The sequence below is a fragment of the Ovis canadensis genome, chromosome 18 (assembly GCF_042477335.2).
Source record: "Ovis canadensis isolate MfBH-ARS-UI-01 breed Bighorn chromosome 18, ARS-UI_OviCan_v2, whole genome shotgun sequence".
Taxonomy (NCBI): Eukaryota; Metazoa; Chordata; class Mammalia; order Artiodactyla; family Bovidae; genus Ovis; species Ovis canadensis.
The window spans coordinates 37,972,104-37,986,296 of NC_091262.1; positions in this window are offsets into that span (position 1 = coordinate 37,972,104).

The following is a 14,193-nucleotide window of genomic DNA, read 5'->3' on the forward strand; positions in this document are numbered from 1 at the left end:
GGTGACCTTCTGAGCCCATCAGGGCAGAGCTGCTGGCCTGAGAATGAGGTCGTTCCTGAGCCCAGGGGTTGAGAGTGCCGGTTCTGAAACTGGAGGGAAGCCGTCGGCCTGTGAGTCCTCTTCTGCTTGTCTGTCAGCTTGTTTGAACCATGCTGGGTTTTCTGTCCAGCTGGCTAAGTGGAGACCCTGGAAATGCAGCTGTGTGGGTTTTGGCTGGCTTCAGGGAAGAAATGCCAGATGACACTTGGAGACGCCAGTTTAATCTGGATTCAGGTCATATCTCTTGAAAAATGAAGTGAAAGTCCCTCATTCGTGTATGATTCTTGCGACCCCATAGGCTATAAAGTTCATGGAATTCTCCAGGCCAGAATACTGGAGTGGGTAGCCTTTCCCTTCTCCAGGGGATCTTCCCAGTCCAGGGATTGGACCCAGGTCTCCTGCATTGCAGGCAGATTCTTTACCAGCTGAGCCACAAGAGAAGCCCGTGAATACTGGAGTGGGTAGCCTGTCCCTTCTGCAGTGGATCAGGATCAGGATTCCCAACCCAGGAATCAGACCTGGGACTCCTGCATGGCAAGAGGATTCTTTACCAGCTGAGCTATCAGGGAAGCCCAGTGTCTCTTAAGGCCAGCTATTCATTGATATCTCTTAAGGCCAGCTATTAATTGTAGGATTACCCTAATTAGTCTTCACAGGATTAAGGAAGCAACCTGCTAAGGTAGCAATCGATGTCTTTTTTCTAGAGGACAAAACTGGGGCTCAAAGAAGCGGGTTAACAGGTAACATAGCTACAGCTAGGAAGTGTGTACCTAGACAAAATCCCCAGATCCTGCTGTTAGAACCCAGGGAAGCCATGTGGTGTGGCTTGTCCATGTGACAGGGGCTAAGGCACCCAGCCCACACTGGATACTGTGGGGACCTGACTTCGTAACTGCCTTCTGGAAGCTCTGAGACTCACAAAAGCAATTTGCACTGAAGAGAGGAAGGACACCTCCCTAAATCCGCCCCACCACACCCTCAGGGTTCTTCCATACCCTGCCCCCTTTCTCTTGCTTTGTGAGGGAATAAGAGTCACACTCATGTGACCACATTGGCTGTCCACTGTTCATGAGCTACCAAGTGGAGCTGCTACAGGAGAGGCCATGAGCCTTTGCCCCTGAGTACCTCTCTTTCCTTAGCACCGTGGGAGCCCTCCTCCACACCTGCACACCAGAGGCCTTTTCTGAGACATGTAGGGACCCTGCCTCAGTTTGCAACAGGTTGCATCCATCGCTGTCCTTTCAGTGCCTCCCTTGAAACTCAGCTCATGAGCTCCTTTGTCTGCGGCTGCCACGGGAGGGACAGAGCTGACAATGAATCCAAAGCTCGGATCTCACAGCCGGGAATCTGTGTATAAAGGACCTGATTATTCACGCTGTAGAGGCTGTAGTAGGTTGCAGGGATCCGTAACCAGAGCTTGGGCCAAAGTGACTCCACAGCTGTTTTAATGCCTGGGGAGGGTTCTGGCTATAGTGGGGGTGGGGTGAGTCTCCTGAGGTTCTGAAGGCCCGCTGTGTGCAGGTTCATGGTGCAGAGAGAAGAGAAGGCGGAGTCCTTCCCTGGAGGTGGTCACAGCTCATGGACGAGCCATACAGGCAGGCAGGGGTCGATAGCACCTGAGCTGCCTTCATGAGTGAATGGTGTGGGGGCAGAGGAAGAGAATCAGGTCTGCTCCCTTATATGGTGCCCAGGGCAGGTTGTCACCAGAGTAAACACTTACTATGGTGATGACCATCACTGCTGTCTGCAAAGGGTTTCCATTGGTGTGTGTCTACATCTGAGCAGTCAGGCCGTCTCTAAACTACACTGGCCATGGGCATTGCCTCTCCTTAGAACTTGATGTGTTTCATCTCTTCCTTACTGAACATTCATTGCCAAGAGGGTTTTGGGGCCACAGCATGTTGGCTTTTTCTCTAGCTTTGTCTCCTGAGGAATGAGTTTCTGGTTGTTGGTGTGGTTTGTTTTTCCAGCTCCCTTTCTTGGCTTATTTTGTGAATTTGTTTCTGCCAGAGGAAGGCCTTAGGATCTGGCTTCTGGCTGAGATGCGACACTTACCACAGCAATGCTGACCTGGAGATCATGACCACATTTGCCAAACGGGCTTTGTTTTGCAGAAGACATCTCGAAAGTACCTACACTGTCCTTTCAGATACCCAAAGGCTATTTGAAATGAAATAAAAAACAGGAATTCTCAAGTTGACTCTTACAATATGTGGGGAGTCAGAAAAATCCCCTGGAGAAGGGAAACACTACCCACTCCAAATTCTCGCCTAGACAGTTCCTTGGAGTGTATAGTCCATGGGGTCGCAAAGAATCAGACAAAATCGGATGACTAAACAACAACAGCAATGAAGTCTCACCATTTGTCAAACAGAGAAACCAATAGTATTTGCACGACTGTGCATGTTCAGGTGCTCATTCGTGTCCAACTCTTTGCCGCCCTGTGGCCTGTAGCTCCCAAGATCCTCTATCCGTGAAATTTTTCAGGCAAGAATACTGAAATGGAGTTCCATTTCCACCTCCAGGGGATCTTCCCCACCCAGGGACTGAACCCAGGTCTCCTGCATTTCACAATCTACATTGGCTGCCGGGTTCTTTTCTGCTGAACGGTCTGGGAAACAACTCATTACATCACTGGGTTATTCTAAAGTACTTCACTTAGAGTCTGGCACTCGGGAAGTTCTCACTGGTGATGTGAATATTCAGTCATATATCATTATTGCTCATATGATAATGGAATGGCCCCGCTCACAAAGGAGAAAGAAGAGCCTTTCCAAGTCCAGTTAAATCCTTCGCTACACATATCTTCTTTAGAACTTCTGACTTTGAAATAAACATCAAGCATAAAGACATTGGTTATGGCCTCCAGGAAAGATCGAGTTGTACTAATAAGTGACGAGGCTTCTTCCAGTTCCAACATGCATGCGTTGTTTCCCCGGCATCACCCAGCACTTCTGTGACAGCAGCTGGGGGTCCTGCAACTTAACTCATGTGGACCCTGCCTATCTGGGGGTAGTTCCAGACCCCACAGGTTAAAGGCCCAGCCCTACAAGACTCTCCCCCGACTCCAGCCATCATTTGTAAGCCCAGATTGTCACCTGCACTCTGAGCCACTGGCTACCCGTTCAGAGGTTCTAATGACTTTGGGTTCTATTAATTTTTTGAGTGGTCACGGAACTCAGAGAAACATGTTGCCTAGTAAATCACAGCGTTATTGTAAAAGGTAATAAACTCAGGAACAGCAGATGGAGGGGGATACATAGGACAGGGTGTGTATGGGGCAGGCACAGAACTTCAGGCTCTCTGAGCCTAACTTTCCCCAAATCTGCATGTGTTCCTCAACCCAGAAGCTGTCCAGACCCTGTTTGGGGATTTTTATGGAGGAGTCATCACACAAGCACAACTGATTAAATCAGTGGCTGTTGGTGATTGCTTCAAACACAAGCCCTTCTGGCTTTCCCAAACATGGTCAGGGGAGGAGGGGGTCAGGGGAGAGACTGGAAATTCAAATCCTCTAACCATGTGCTTAGTTACCCTGGCAAGCAGCGCCCCCCTTTGGAAAGGAGGCACTCTCTGAAAAGTCACCTCATTCACCTAACAAGAGACACCTTGACTGCTCTCCCCACTTCGGTAATTCCCAGAGTTTTAGGAGCTCTGTGCCAGGACCGGGGGCAAAGACCAAAAATGTATTTCTTATTATTAAAACAAATCACAAGGTCACGGTGATCCCAAATATCAGTGATAATTTGGTTCTATAGCCTTAAAATTTTTCAGCAGTTGATTGGACCTTTTTTAAAAAAATTTTGGGGCCACACCTCGAGGCATGCAGTGATCTTAGTTCCCCAATCAGGGATTGAACCCACACTCCCTGCATTGGAAGGCAGAGTGTTAAACGGTGGACCACCAGGGAAGTCTCTGATTGGGCCCTTTTTAGGTGAAACTGTTATTGGCATAAACTAAACGGTTCAAGATTTCAAAAAGCTGGAGCTGAGCATGAGCCATCTTCCTGTGGTGTCTTCAGATCATTACCGACTTTTCCATGGCCCCTGCAACCCTCAGCTTTCCCCTGAGATGAATCAGGCCTCAGGAAGCCTGTTGCCTGCCCCTGCTCGAGACCAGAGTCTATTCAGGGGCCACTGGGCACAGGCAGCGTGCAGGGTGTGTGCGGGTCCACACCAACCTGAGTAGTGGAGAGATGTCAGGGAAGACTCATTCCTGGGGATGCTCTGATTACAAGAAGTGAGAAGGTTTGGGGAACAAGATAGCCTCAGAGAGAGCCCAGCCACACTACCTTGCCCACTGTGAAACAAAATTGGGGCTTCTGCATGCTTCCCCAGGGAGAAAGAAATCCATGGACTCCATTGGATACTCAAGCAATGACCCCCGAAAGATGAAGAGTCTTAAAGTGGGATTTCTCAGCCTTGGGGTTGTTGGCATTTACTATCTTGCAGCATTCATAAATGCAACTGAAAATGTCCCCAGATGTCACCAGTGTCCCCCGGGCCCAAACATGAGGGCCAGCTGGACAGGCTGGACCAGGAACAAGGATGAAGGAAATGAAAGTTGCTCAGTCATGTCTAACTCTTGGCGACCCCATGGGCTATACAGTCGATGGAATTCTCCAGGCCAGAATACTGGAGTGGGTAGCCTTTCCCTTCACCAGGGATCTTCACAACGCAGGGACTGAACCCAGGTCTCCTGCATTGCAGGCGATTCTTTACCCGCTGAGCTCCAAGGGAGGCCCAAGGGAAGCCCAGAAGCAGGGGGATGCAAAAGGACAGTGAAGCAAGAGCAATGGGGTCAGATAAGCAAGTGTGCCCTCCTGAAATGTCTGCTGGCCTGGTCGTCTGCAGTTATGAGTGGGCAGGGTGTGGAGGGCACAGGGGCTCAGAGGTGTGTGACCCCCTTTGCTCCCCCTGGGCCAGCAGGTGTGTGAGGCTTAGCCGCTCCGAGGCAACATGGGCTTTGAGCCCCACACAGACGGGGCCCCTGTGTGCAGCGTGAGCCTTTCTCCCGAGTCAGGAGGTTTGTTGTTGAGAAGACATCCCGTGATGACCGGGGGAAGACTGGCCTGGCTGAGGTAGCGGTCGATTGGTGGATCTTAGGGACACAGAACATTGAGTGTCCCAGGTGGGGCTTCTGATACCGACGACCACAAACTGGGGTGGCGGGGAGGCTTAAAACAATACTAATCAATTCTCTCCCAGTTCTGGTTGCCAGAAGTCTAAAGTCAAGGGTCAGCAGGACCGGGCCCCCAGACCTGGGCTCTTGAGGAGCATCACTCCCACCTCTTCCCATTTCTGGGGCTCCAGGTGTTGCTGGGTTTGTGGCCACATCCCCCCAGCCTCCGCTTCCTCCTCACATGGCCTCCTCCTCTCTGTGTGTCTCTCCTCTTCTTATAAAGACACCCATCATTCTGCATAAGGCCCACCTAATCCACTGTAACCTTATCTAACTTGATTTCATCTGCAATGACCCCATTTCCGAATAAAGGCCCCCTGGCAAATATGGGGAGTTGGGATGTGGGTGTCTCTTTTGGAGGGCACCATTCACCCTGCCACAAAGCTGAGCCTTTACACACGAGCAGTTATCCCTGGTGTGGGGGGAGCTCACGCAGGACCCCTTGAGTACAGCCATGGGTGGGGGAGGCATGGCATGTGGTTGGAGAGCTGAGCAGGGCAAGTGATCTGGTGGGGACCAAGCCTTGGCCTGGCTGCCTTGGTGCAGGGTCCCGGGGTGTGCACGGAAGCCCCTGAGGTCGTCAAGATGCAGGTTCTGACTTTTAGCAGGTCTAGGAGTGCCCCACAGTGCACTTCTCACCTGCTCCCACGGTGTATAAACTGCTGACCCTGGTACATGCTTAGAGGCGCGAGGAGCGTGCAGGCCTGTTTCCCAGGAACTGTCAGAAACTTCCCCAAGGAAGGCCCCCCACCCTCCAGTATCTACGCAAGTCCCCAATCCCCTGTCCAGTGCCCCAGATGTACCCCAGACAGAGACCCATACACAACACTGGGTGGCTGGGTCAGGAACCCAGTGGAGGGAAAAGTGGTGGGTCTGGAAGAAACGTGCTCATAACTTTGCGTATAGGATGGATGGAGGCTGAGCCTGGCCAGCTGGCTGTGACCACAGGTGACCCACTTGCCCCCCGACCCTCCGCCAGGCACCGTGGGCCCAGAGGACCTCAGCTTAAAAATTGCTTCCCCAGCCACCAACGAGAGGGGCCCTCATTGTCAAATCAGGATCTGACCCCTTAATCCAGAGATGACCCCCGAAGTCAGTTTCACACATGAGGGTCCAGGAGGGGTGTCATGTCAGAGACCCCTGGGACAGCAGACAGGATGGAAATGGTAGGAAAAGGTCCTGGAGGCAGGTGGCCCAGGCCTGCCTTCTGCAGGAGCGCCTCTTCCGCCCATTCCCCACTGCTCTGGCCCTCTGATGGCTGTGGGGTTAGCGGCCAGGGTTCCCAGGAAATGGACAAGAGCAGCTTGTGGGCCAACCTGTTTCCTTGTAACTGAAACCCATCAGCATTTTTCAAGGGCAAAGTCAAAGCCAGGGCATTATGTATGTCCACTGGTAATTGCTGAAAAGGCCACGCAGGAAAATACCGACTATGTACTGGGGGTGACCGAGGCCCACACCTCCCTGATGTTGAACTTGACTCCGGATTTGGCCAATTGTTAAGGCTGCAGACATGTGAACCCTACAAGGTCAGTTTGCTTTCAAGCTGCGGTTCAGGGCTCGCCACCACACCCCACGGCTGGCAGGCTGTAGTTTCTCCTCGTTCTTTCCCGGAGCTGGTGTGGGCCGGGGCGGGATCTGTTTCCCGTTTTGTGGATATTGCTTTTTGAAAAGCAAGCGAGCAACTGCCTACTGGAGGATGGGAGCCACCTCCACACCAGACTCTAGGATGGCTGGTCAGGCGGTAAGGGTACCTGAGCTCCCAGAGGGGCTCAGACCCCACACAGCCCATGTGGCCATGTGTGCGGGTCCAGACCCAGCCTGGCCACTTCCTGGAGGCTGAGCACCCTCAGGCGAGTGGCTTCCCTATTCGGGACCTTGGTTTTTCCACCTTAGAATGGAGGGGCTTTCACCTGCTGGGGGGTGGGCAGGGTGGCCATGGACATGGGACAGGGGAGAGGGGCATGTTTCTTACACTTTCCAGCTGAGGCTTTGTGGGCATGTGCTGTGTCTGAGACAGTTCCCAGACTTGGCTAAGTGTGGTGATGAGCATGGAGTTGGGGGGTGGGGGTCCCTCCTCATAGCCTGGACATTGGGGTGGGGGTTCTCGACTTAGAGGCACCTCAGGTCTAGTTTCAACAACTCCGTATGTAAGGATAATGCAGCAACAGATGTTCTCAGGGATTTGTCAGCCTGGATGCAAAGCCCCATCCCCACCCCACCTTCTGTGGGCATCCTGACCTGGCTTGTGGTACAAGGGTCAGATCCCTTTACCAAAGGAAGGAACTGAGGCTCTGAGAGGTGGGGCAAGGAGATCAAGGCCACTGGGCCCGACAGGGGCAGTTGAACGTGGGTGCTGGGTTCTCATGTCAGACTCTTGGCCCTGAACCGTGAGAACTGGACTGTCGGGAGGGCTGAGTTGATGCTTTTGAACTGTGGAGTTGGAGAAGACTCTTAAGAGTCCCTTGGACTGCAAGGACATCAAAGCAGTCAATCCTAAAGGAAATCAACCCTGAATATTCATTGGAAGGACTGATGCTGAAGCTGAAGCTCCAATACTTTGGCCAACCCATGTGAAGAGCTGACTCAATGGAAAAGACCCTGATGCTGGGAAAGATTGAGGGCAGGAGGAAAAGGGGGCATCAGAGGATGAGATGGTTGGATGGCATCACGGAGTCAATAGACATGAGTTTGAGTAAGCTCTGGGAGGTGGTGAAGGACAGGGAAGCCTGGTGTGTTGCAGTCCATGGGGTCTGAAAAAGTCGGACGTGACTTAGTGACTGAACAACAAAATGTGGTCTTCAGCCTCCATCTCACTCCTACTCCCAGGCTTAGTGCCTATGACATGAGCCTCTCCTTCAGTAAGGTGTCAGGGGCCATTGTCTAGTCCCGAAGCTATTCATGTCTCTATTCATAATTCCACCATTACACATTCATTTCCTTGGCTGTAAAGTTTTTATGTCTCTTGAGTCTTAAGTGCTGAGGCTTTTCTACACCCCACCTGGCTCCCTTTGGGCCTCTCTTGGTTTTGTGGAAGCGTACTTGTTCTAAACTGGAGAAGGAAATGGCAAAGTTATCAAGTGAATTCTGGACATGTTTGAAGAGTCTTGTCTTTAAAGTTCCCCAGGGACGGCTCTTCCCTGGTGCCAGGTAGTCGGGCTGAAATCTGTGCCCCTCTGGTTGCGGTTTTGAAGTCCTCCCATGTCTCTAGGCTGGTTGTGTGCCAGAGTCAGCTCTCTCTGGCTCATTGGGAACTCTGCCAGCCGGGTTTTAACCCTTTGGTACATGAAACAGTATTTACACCACGGAAATTGGCAAATGATGCAGCTACAGATCAGGGTTTCTTCCTGGAGAGCAGGGGGTTGGGCAGGGGGCTGCATACACTATCAGCATGCCCCTGCTGTGTGGCCACGTGTCTCCTTTTCCTGAAGAGGCCAAGTGTCTTCAAAGGCATGTGTTGTATTTTCACTTCTCGTTATGACACTGTTTTATTTCTGCTTGTTCTGTTTGGTTCTTTTCCAAGTTGGCTGTGTCATTTTCTTTGTGTGTGTGTGTGTGTGTGTGTGTGTGTGTGTGTGTGTGTGTGATTTTCTTTAATGGTTTCCTGTCCTTTGCAGGACCTTTCTATCTTGAGGTTCATTTCTCTAAATGAGATGAGCTTAGCTGATTTATTAGATTTATTATCCATCAAATCCTCTCAGAATCCCAAAGCTGAGGGGGTCACTTCTGCTGGTTCTCCCCCAGCTGTCTTTCATCCTGGTGTGCCTGGCGCTCTTCCATAACGGCCACACTCTTCCATAACCCGTGGGAGTTCCCAAGCCTGGAAAAGCTGTCCTTATCCAGAAAGACTTGGCACTTGCATTCTCCACTCATCTGAGGGTGTTATGGATAGGGTCACCTTGAACCAAGGTCACAGGCTGACATGCCTGGACCCACTGGGGTCCTCCCCTGCTCCTTCTCCTGCTCGGCACCAGAACCACCTTCCTTGTCATTCCCGAGGCTGGAGGAGGGAGGTCCTTTCTGGGTCACCTGAAAGTGTCGTCTCCTGGGAGTCCAGCTCCATGGGGAGAGAGGGGTCTTCTGTTGGACTCCTCCTCTTGGGCAGTTGCTCCTCTGGGTCTTCTCGGGTCTTCAGCAATTTTAGGGCGTGACACTTTTTGATTGTTTTTGTTTTCCATGGGAGGGTGGATCTGAGTAACCTGCCCACCAATCATCAAAGCAGAACTGTGAATGAATACATGTCTTTTATTCCTTCAAGAAGCCAGGCCTTAGGAGCCAGACCCTATGCCCAAGCTGAGGGGTAAATCTGCCCCAGCCAGTCCTGCAGCCCCAGCTCCCTGAGAGACTGCGTTCTGGGTCCTGGCTCACTGGAGACAGTCAAGGGTACCATGTCCAGGATGTGGAGAAAGCATGCTTATGCCAGCACCCCATGTGACTGCTCCTCCTGGGCGGTGCAGACGTGGTCAGCAGGAACCACAGAGCAGAAATGCCTCCCTGCAGACCCTTTCCCAGGGACTTGGGACTTTGCTGTCTGCTTCGGGAGCCGTCCAGGTGGAGGGCAGGCGTGAGCAAGTCAGGATCAGCCCCCAGGGCAGTCCCAGCCTGCCCCCTCGTCCACGAGTATTAAAATGAACCCGAGGATGCTGCCAGAGGTTGGGGAAGGACCTCAGGAGCATCCTCGGCCAGCACACAGTAGGAACTCAGCAGGACTGTCCCCCCGGCCCCATGGATCACTCAGCAAATATCCTCAACCAAGGCTCCCGTGAGATGACAATTCAGGTGACCCAGAAAGGGCCCCTGTCTTCCAACTCCTGGAACTGGAAGGAGGGTGGTCCTGCCCTGATCAGAAGGAGGGGATGAGGCCCACCCCATGCCAGACGCTCTCCCTCCTAGTGAGCATGTCTGTCACCTAAGCAGACAGACTCAGCCTGGAACCAGCCTTTCAGCTCACACCCATGCGGGACCCCGGTGCCAACAGGAAGAGCAGGCAGGACCCAGGGCTGCCAAGAATGCACCCGGTCATTAGGGATAGACCAGCCATCACGTGCCTTGAACACATTCGAGGAGAACACGACCTCTCCCACAGAGTGGCCCTGGCATCAGAGGCCCTCCGAGTGGTGGTATTATCCTTAGAGCTGAGGAAGCTGAGGGCACAGCAGGGAGGTTGACCAGTCCCCTGTGGTGGTCAGAAGTCCGACCCAGTCTTCCCACCAGGGCTCTGCGGCTTCCTGGCTCAGCCGTGCTTGGAAGCCGTCCTGTGTGTCCCTGCCATGTACACACGCTCCCCACAGCTCCTGCTGGACCATGAGCCAGTTGGGGTGCACACACAAGATGGCGAGGAGGCGCGTCCACCACCCTCGGGCCTGAGACGTGGCACCCCTAATTCCCTGATGGCAGTGACGGGGCCCTCTGGGGTGGGCGGCAATTGTGGGGTCAGGGTGGGCTGGGGAGGTGTGCTGCCCGGGAGCCCTCTGGGGGGACCTAAGGACCCCAGGCTTGGCCTCATTGAGGCCAACCTTCCAACAACCTAGGAGGCTGCCCTTCAGCGGAGATGGGTGACTGTGACGTCCAACACGCCAGCTCAGGCAGCCGTGCGGATGAAGAGGGGCCCTTGGCATCCTCGCCCACCAGGAATCCCCCACGGGGACGTTTTTGCTTGTTCTGTGATTCCCTTCTTCCTTCTAAAAGGAAAGTGCCGGGAACAACTGTGGTGAGGTCGCTGTTCCTGTGAGTTGAGCTGGGAGTGGAGGTATAACCAGTCCAGTCTGTGCTGGGCAAGCCTCCCCCTCCCCTCCCCCACCTTGGATGGCACAGACCTGGTCACTCTTCTGGGCCTTCTTGGCTCTTTAGGAACTTTAAGGTATGACATTTGTTATTTTAACATTCCCCAAATATTATCATTTCTGTGTGTAATCAACCTGATAAAACCTAATGAAATATTTTACGTTCGTTTTCTCATGCTAAGTCTTTAAAATCCAGTGTGTGTTTCAGGCTTGCAGCACATCTCATTGTAGAGCCAGCCGCATTTCAGGTACTTCGTGGCTGCAGGTGACGACGTCCCAGGGAGCCCAGTTCCCCGAGAGATGTGTCTTTAACGTCTCCCACTGCAATTATGAACTTGGCTGTGACTGCTTTTCTATTTCTGTCAGTTTGTATGTATTGATGTTTTGAGGTTATGTTATTAGGGACATTCAGATTTAGAATCCTCATCGTCTTGGCAGACTGAACTTGTGTGAGCATGAGATGCTCCTCTTTATCGCTAGTGATGCTTCTTACCTTAGACTCTCTCTGACAGTGATGTTGCCGCGTCAGGTTTCTGCCCTTGTTCACCTGGGCATCTTTTACTCTCCCCTGTCTGTGGTCTTCCATCTTAACATGTGCCTCTGGGAACAGTGTGTGGCTCTAATCTTAATCAGGGTGACGCTTTTATCTTTTAATGAGGACATTTGCTCTGTTGATAACTTTGATCTTTCCGTCTGTAGATACCGTGTTGCTGTGTGTTTTCTGTTTGTCCCACCTGTTCCGTGTTCTTTTCTCTTGCCTGCTTTTAGAAGGATGAGGTGTTTCTCTAGTTCTGTGCTCCTCTGCCAGGTTGGTGGGTGCATATTCACAGACACAGCCTGTGTTTTACATTGAAGTCTAACTTAGTACTTTTACTGCCTCCCTGACACGACTGTTTCCTCCTTGTCACTGTTATCCTTTAAAATTTTAGATATATTTTTGGCGTTATCATCACTGTAGCATTAATATTTACCCTGAGAGTTACCTCATTGTTGGTCTTTACTTGTTTTTTATATTTCAGTCAGAGACTACTTTTCTTTCTCCCAAAGCACTGCCTTAATATTTTTTTAGTTCATGTCTGTGGGTGATGAATTGTCTCATTTCCATTTGCCCTACAAGTCTTTATTTTGCTTGCACTTTCGAAGAGTGTTTTTGTTGGGTATCGAATTCCAGGTTGGTGGTTATTTGTTTTTCAGCATTTTACAGATGCCAGTCCATTATCTTCTGACTTCCTTTTTCTTGAAAAGTCAGCTCTCAGTGTTGCTGTGCCATTAAAAGCCACACCGTTTTTCCTCTGAGAGCTTGATCATTTTCTTCTTGCCTTAGGCACCTGCAGAGCTGCTGAAACCAATGTGTGGTTTTCATTTTCGAGTCAATGCTCTGATTCTTGAACCAACTCTTGCCACTGTCCCTGTCAGTCAGTTCAGTTGCTCAGTGTCTGACCCACTGCGACCCCATGGACTGCAGCCCGCCAGGCTTCTCTGTCCATCACCGATTCCCGGAGCTTGCTCAAACTCATGTCCATCGAGTTGGTGATGCCATCCAAGCATTTCATCCTCTGTCTTCCCTTTCTCCTCCTGCCTTCAGTCTTCCCCAGCATCAGGTTCTTTTCCAAAGAGGCAGTTCTTCGCGTCAGGTGGCCAAAGTATTGGAGCTTCAGCATCAGTCTTTCCAATGAATATTCAGGACTGATTTGCTTTAGGGTTGCCTGGTTGGATCTCCTTGCAGTCCACGGGGCTCTCAAGAGTCTTTTCCAACACCACAGTTCAGAAGCATCGATTCTTTGGCGTTCAGCCTTCTTCATGCGCCAACTCTCTCATCCATACATGACTACTGGAAAAACCATAGCTTTGACTGAATGAACCTTTGTCAGCAAAGTAATGTCTCTGCTTTTTAATGTGCTGTCTAGGTTTGTCATAGCTTTCCTTCCAAGGAGCACGCGTCTTTTCATTTCACCGTCTGCAGTAATTTTGGAGCCCAGGAAAATAAAGACTGTCACTGTTTCCGTTGTTTCCCCATTTATTTGCCATGAAGTGATGGGGCCGGATGCCATGATCTTCATTGTTTGAATGTTGAGTTTTATGCCAGCCTTTTCACTCTCCTCTTTCACTTTCATTAGGAGGCTCTTTCGTTTCAGCCCCTGGAGGCATTTCTTATTCCCCTGACTGTCTTTTCTCCACCATGAGGGGCCCCATTTATAGTTTTTAACAATGTAGTTTAACAACGGGTTCCTTCGATATATTCTATACTTTTTTCCCTCATATATTTTTTTTAACCGATCCATTCCTCAGTTCACTGATCCTCTTTTCACCTACATCCAATTTGATGTTAAGCCCAGAGCCTGAGTTCTTAAATTCAGTCACTGTTATTTGAAAGTTCTAGAATCGGTTTTGAGTCTCAGAAAGGTTTCCTTTTGTCGAGTATCTTTTTGAACTGGTGAAGTTTGCATCTGATTCCTCTAGCATCCCTCTGATATGCTGATATACATCTGATACCTCTGGATCTGGTTCCGTTCTTTTTCTCTTGGTCTTTTTTGTTGTTATACCCTTATTTGCTTTTTTGGTTGCAAGTTGGACATTATCTATGGAAACCCCTAGAGTTTCTGGTGATGCTGTCTTCTCCAGAGGTTCCTCTGATGCAGACCTCTAGTGAGGACAGAGCTGTCTGTTCACTCAGGGTCTGAGTGACTTGAGGCTGGGGTGTCTTTGTAAGCTGAGTCTCAGCAGCCTTCACCCATCTTCCCCCGCTGTCCCCAGGGAGGAGCCCTCCAGCGTCTCCATCTGGAAGCCTGGGGTGCCTCCCATGGCCCCCTCCCTTCTCGGCCGGTCCTGAAGCCCACTGTCTTTCTCCCAAGCACCACAAAGTGATTGATACTCAGCACTCAGCCAGTTGGGTCAGAGTGCTGGGTATGTTTTCTGTGCCTCCTTTTTCTTGGGGAGCTTAGTCTCTACCATCTGGACTGACTTGTCAGGCCTGTGGTTGAATTTTTGTCTTCCCAGCCCAAGGAACTGTCCAGAGCTGTTAGCCAGTCCCCTCTGCTTGACTTTTTCCCTGCCTTTTCTTCCCAGAGTCAGCTTTGTTCTGATGCCCCGAGGGAAGGAGTGGCCCTCTCAGTCTCCAGCTCCCTCACTGGGCGCTTTTGTTTGAAATCTTGGATTGTGGCTGCCTAAGGACCTCTTTTGAAAAGTATTTAGC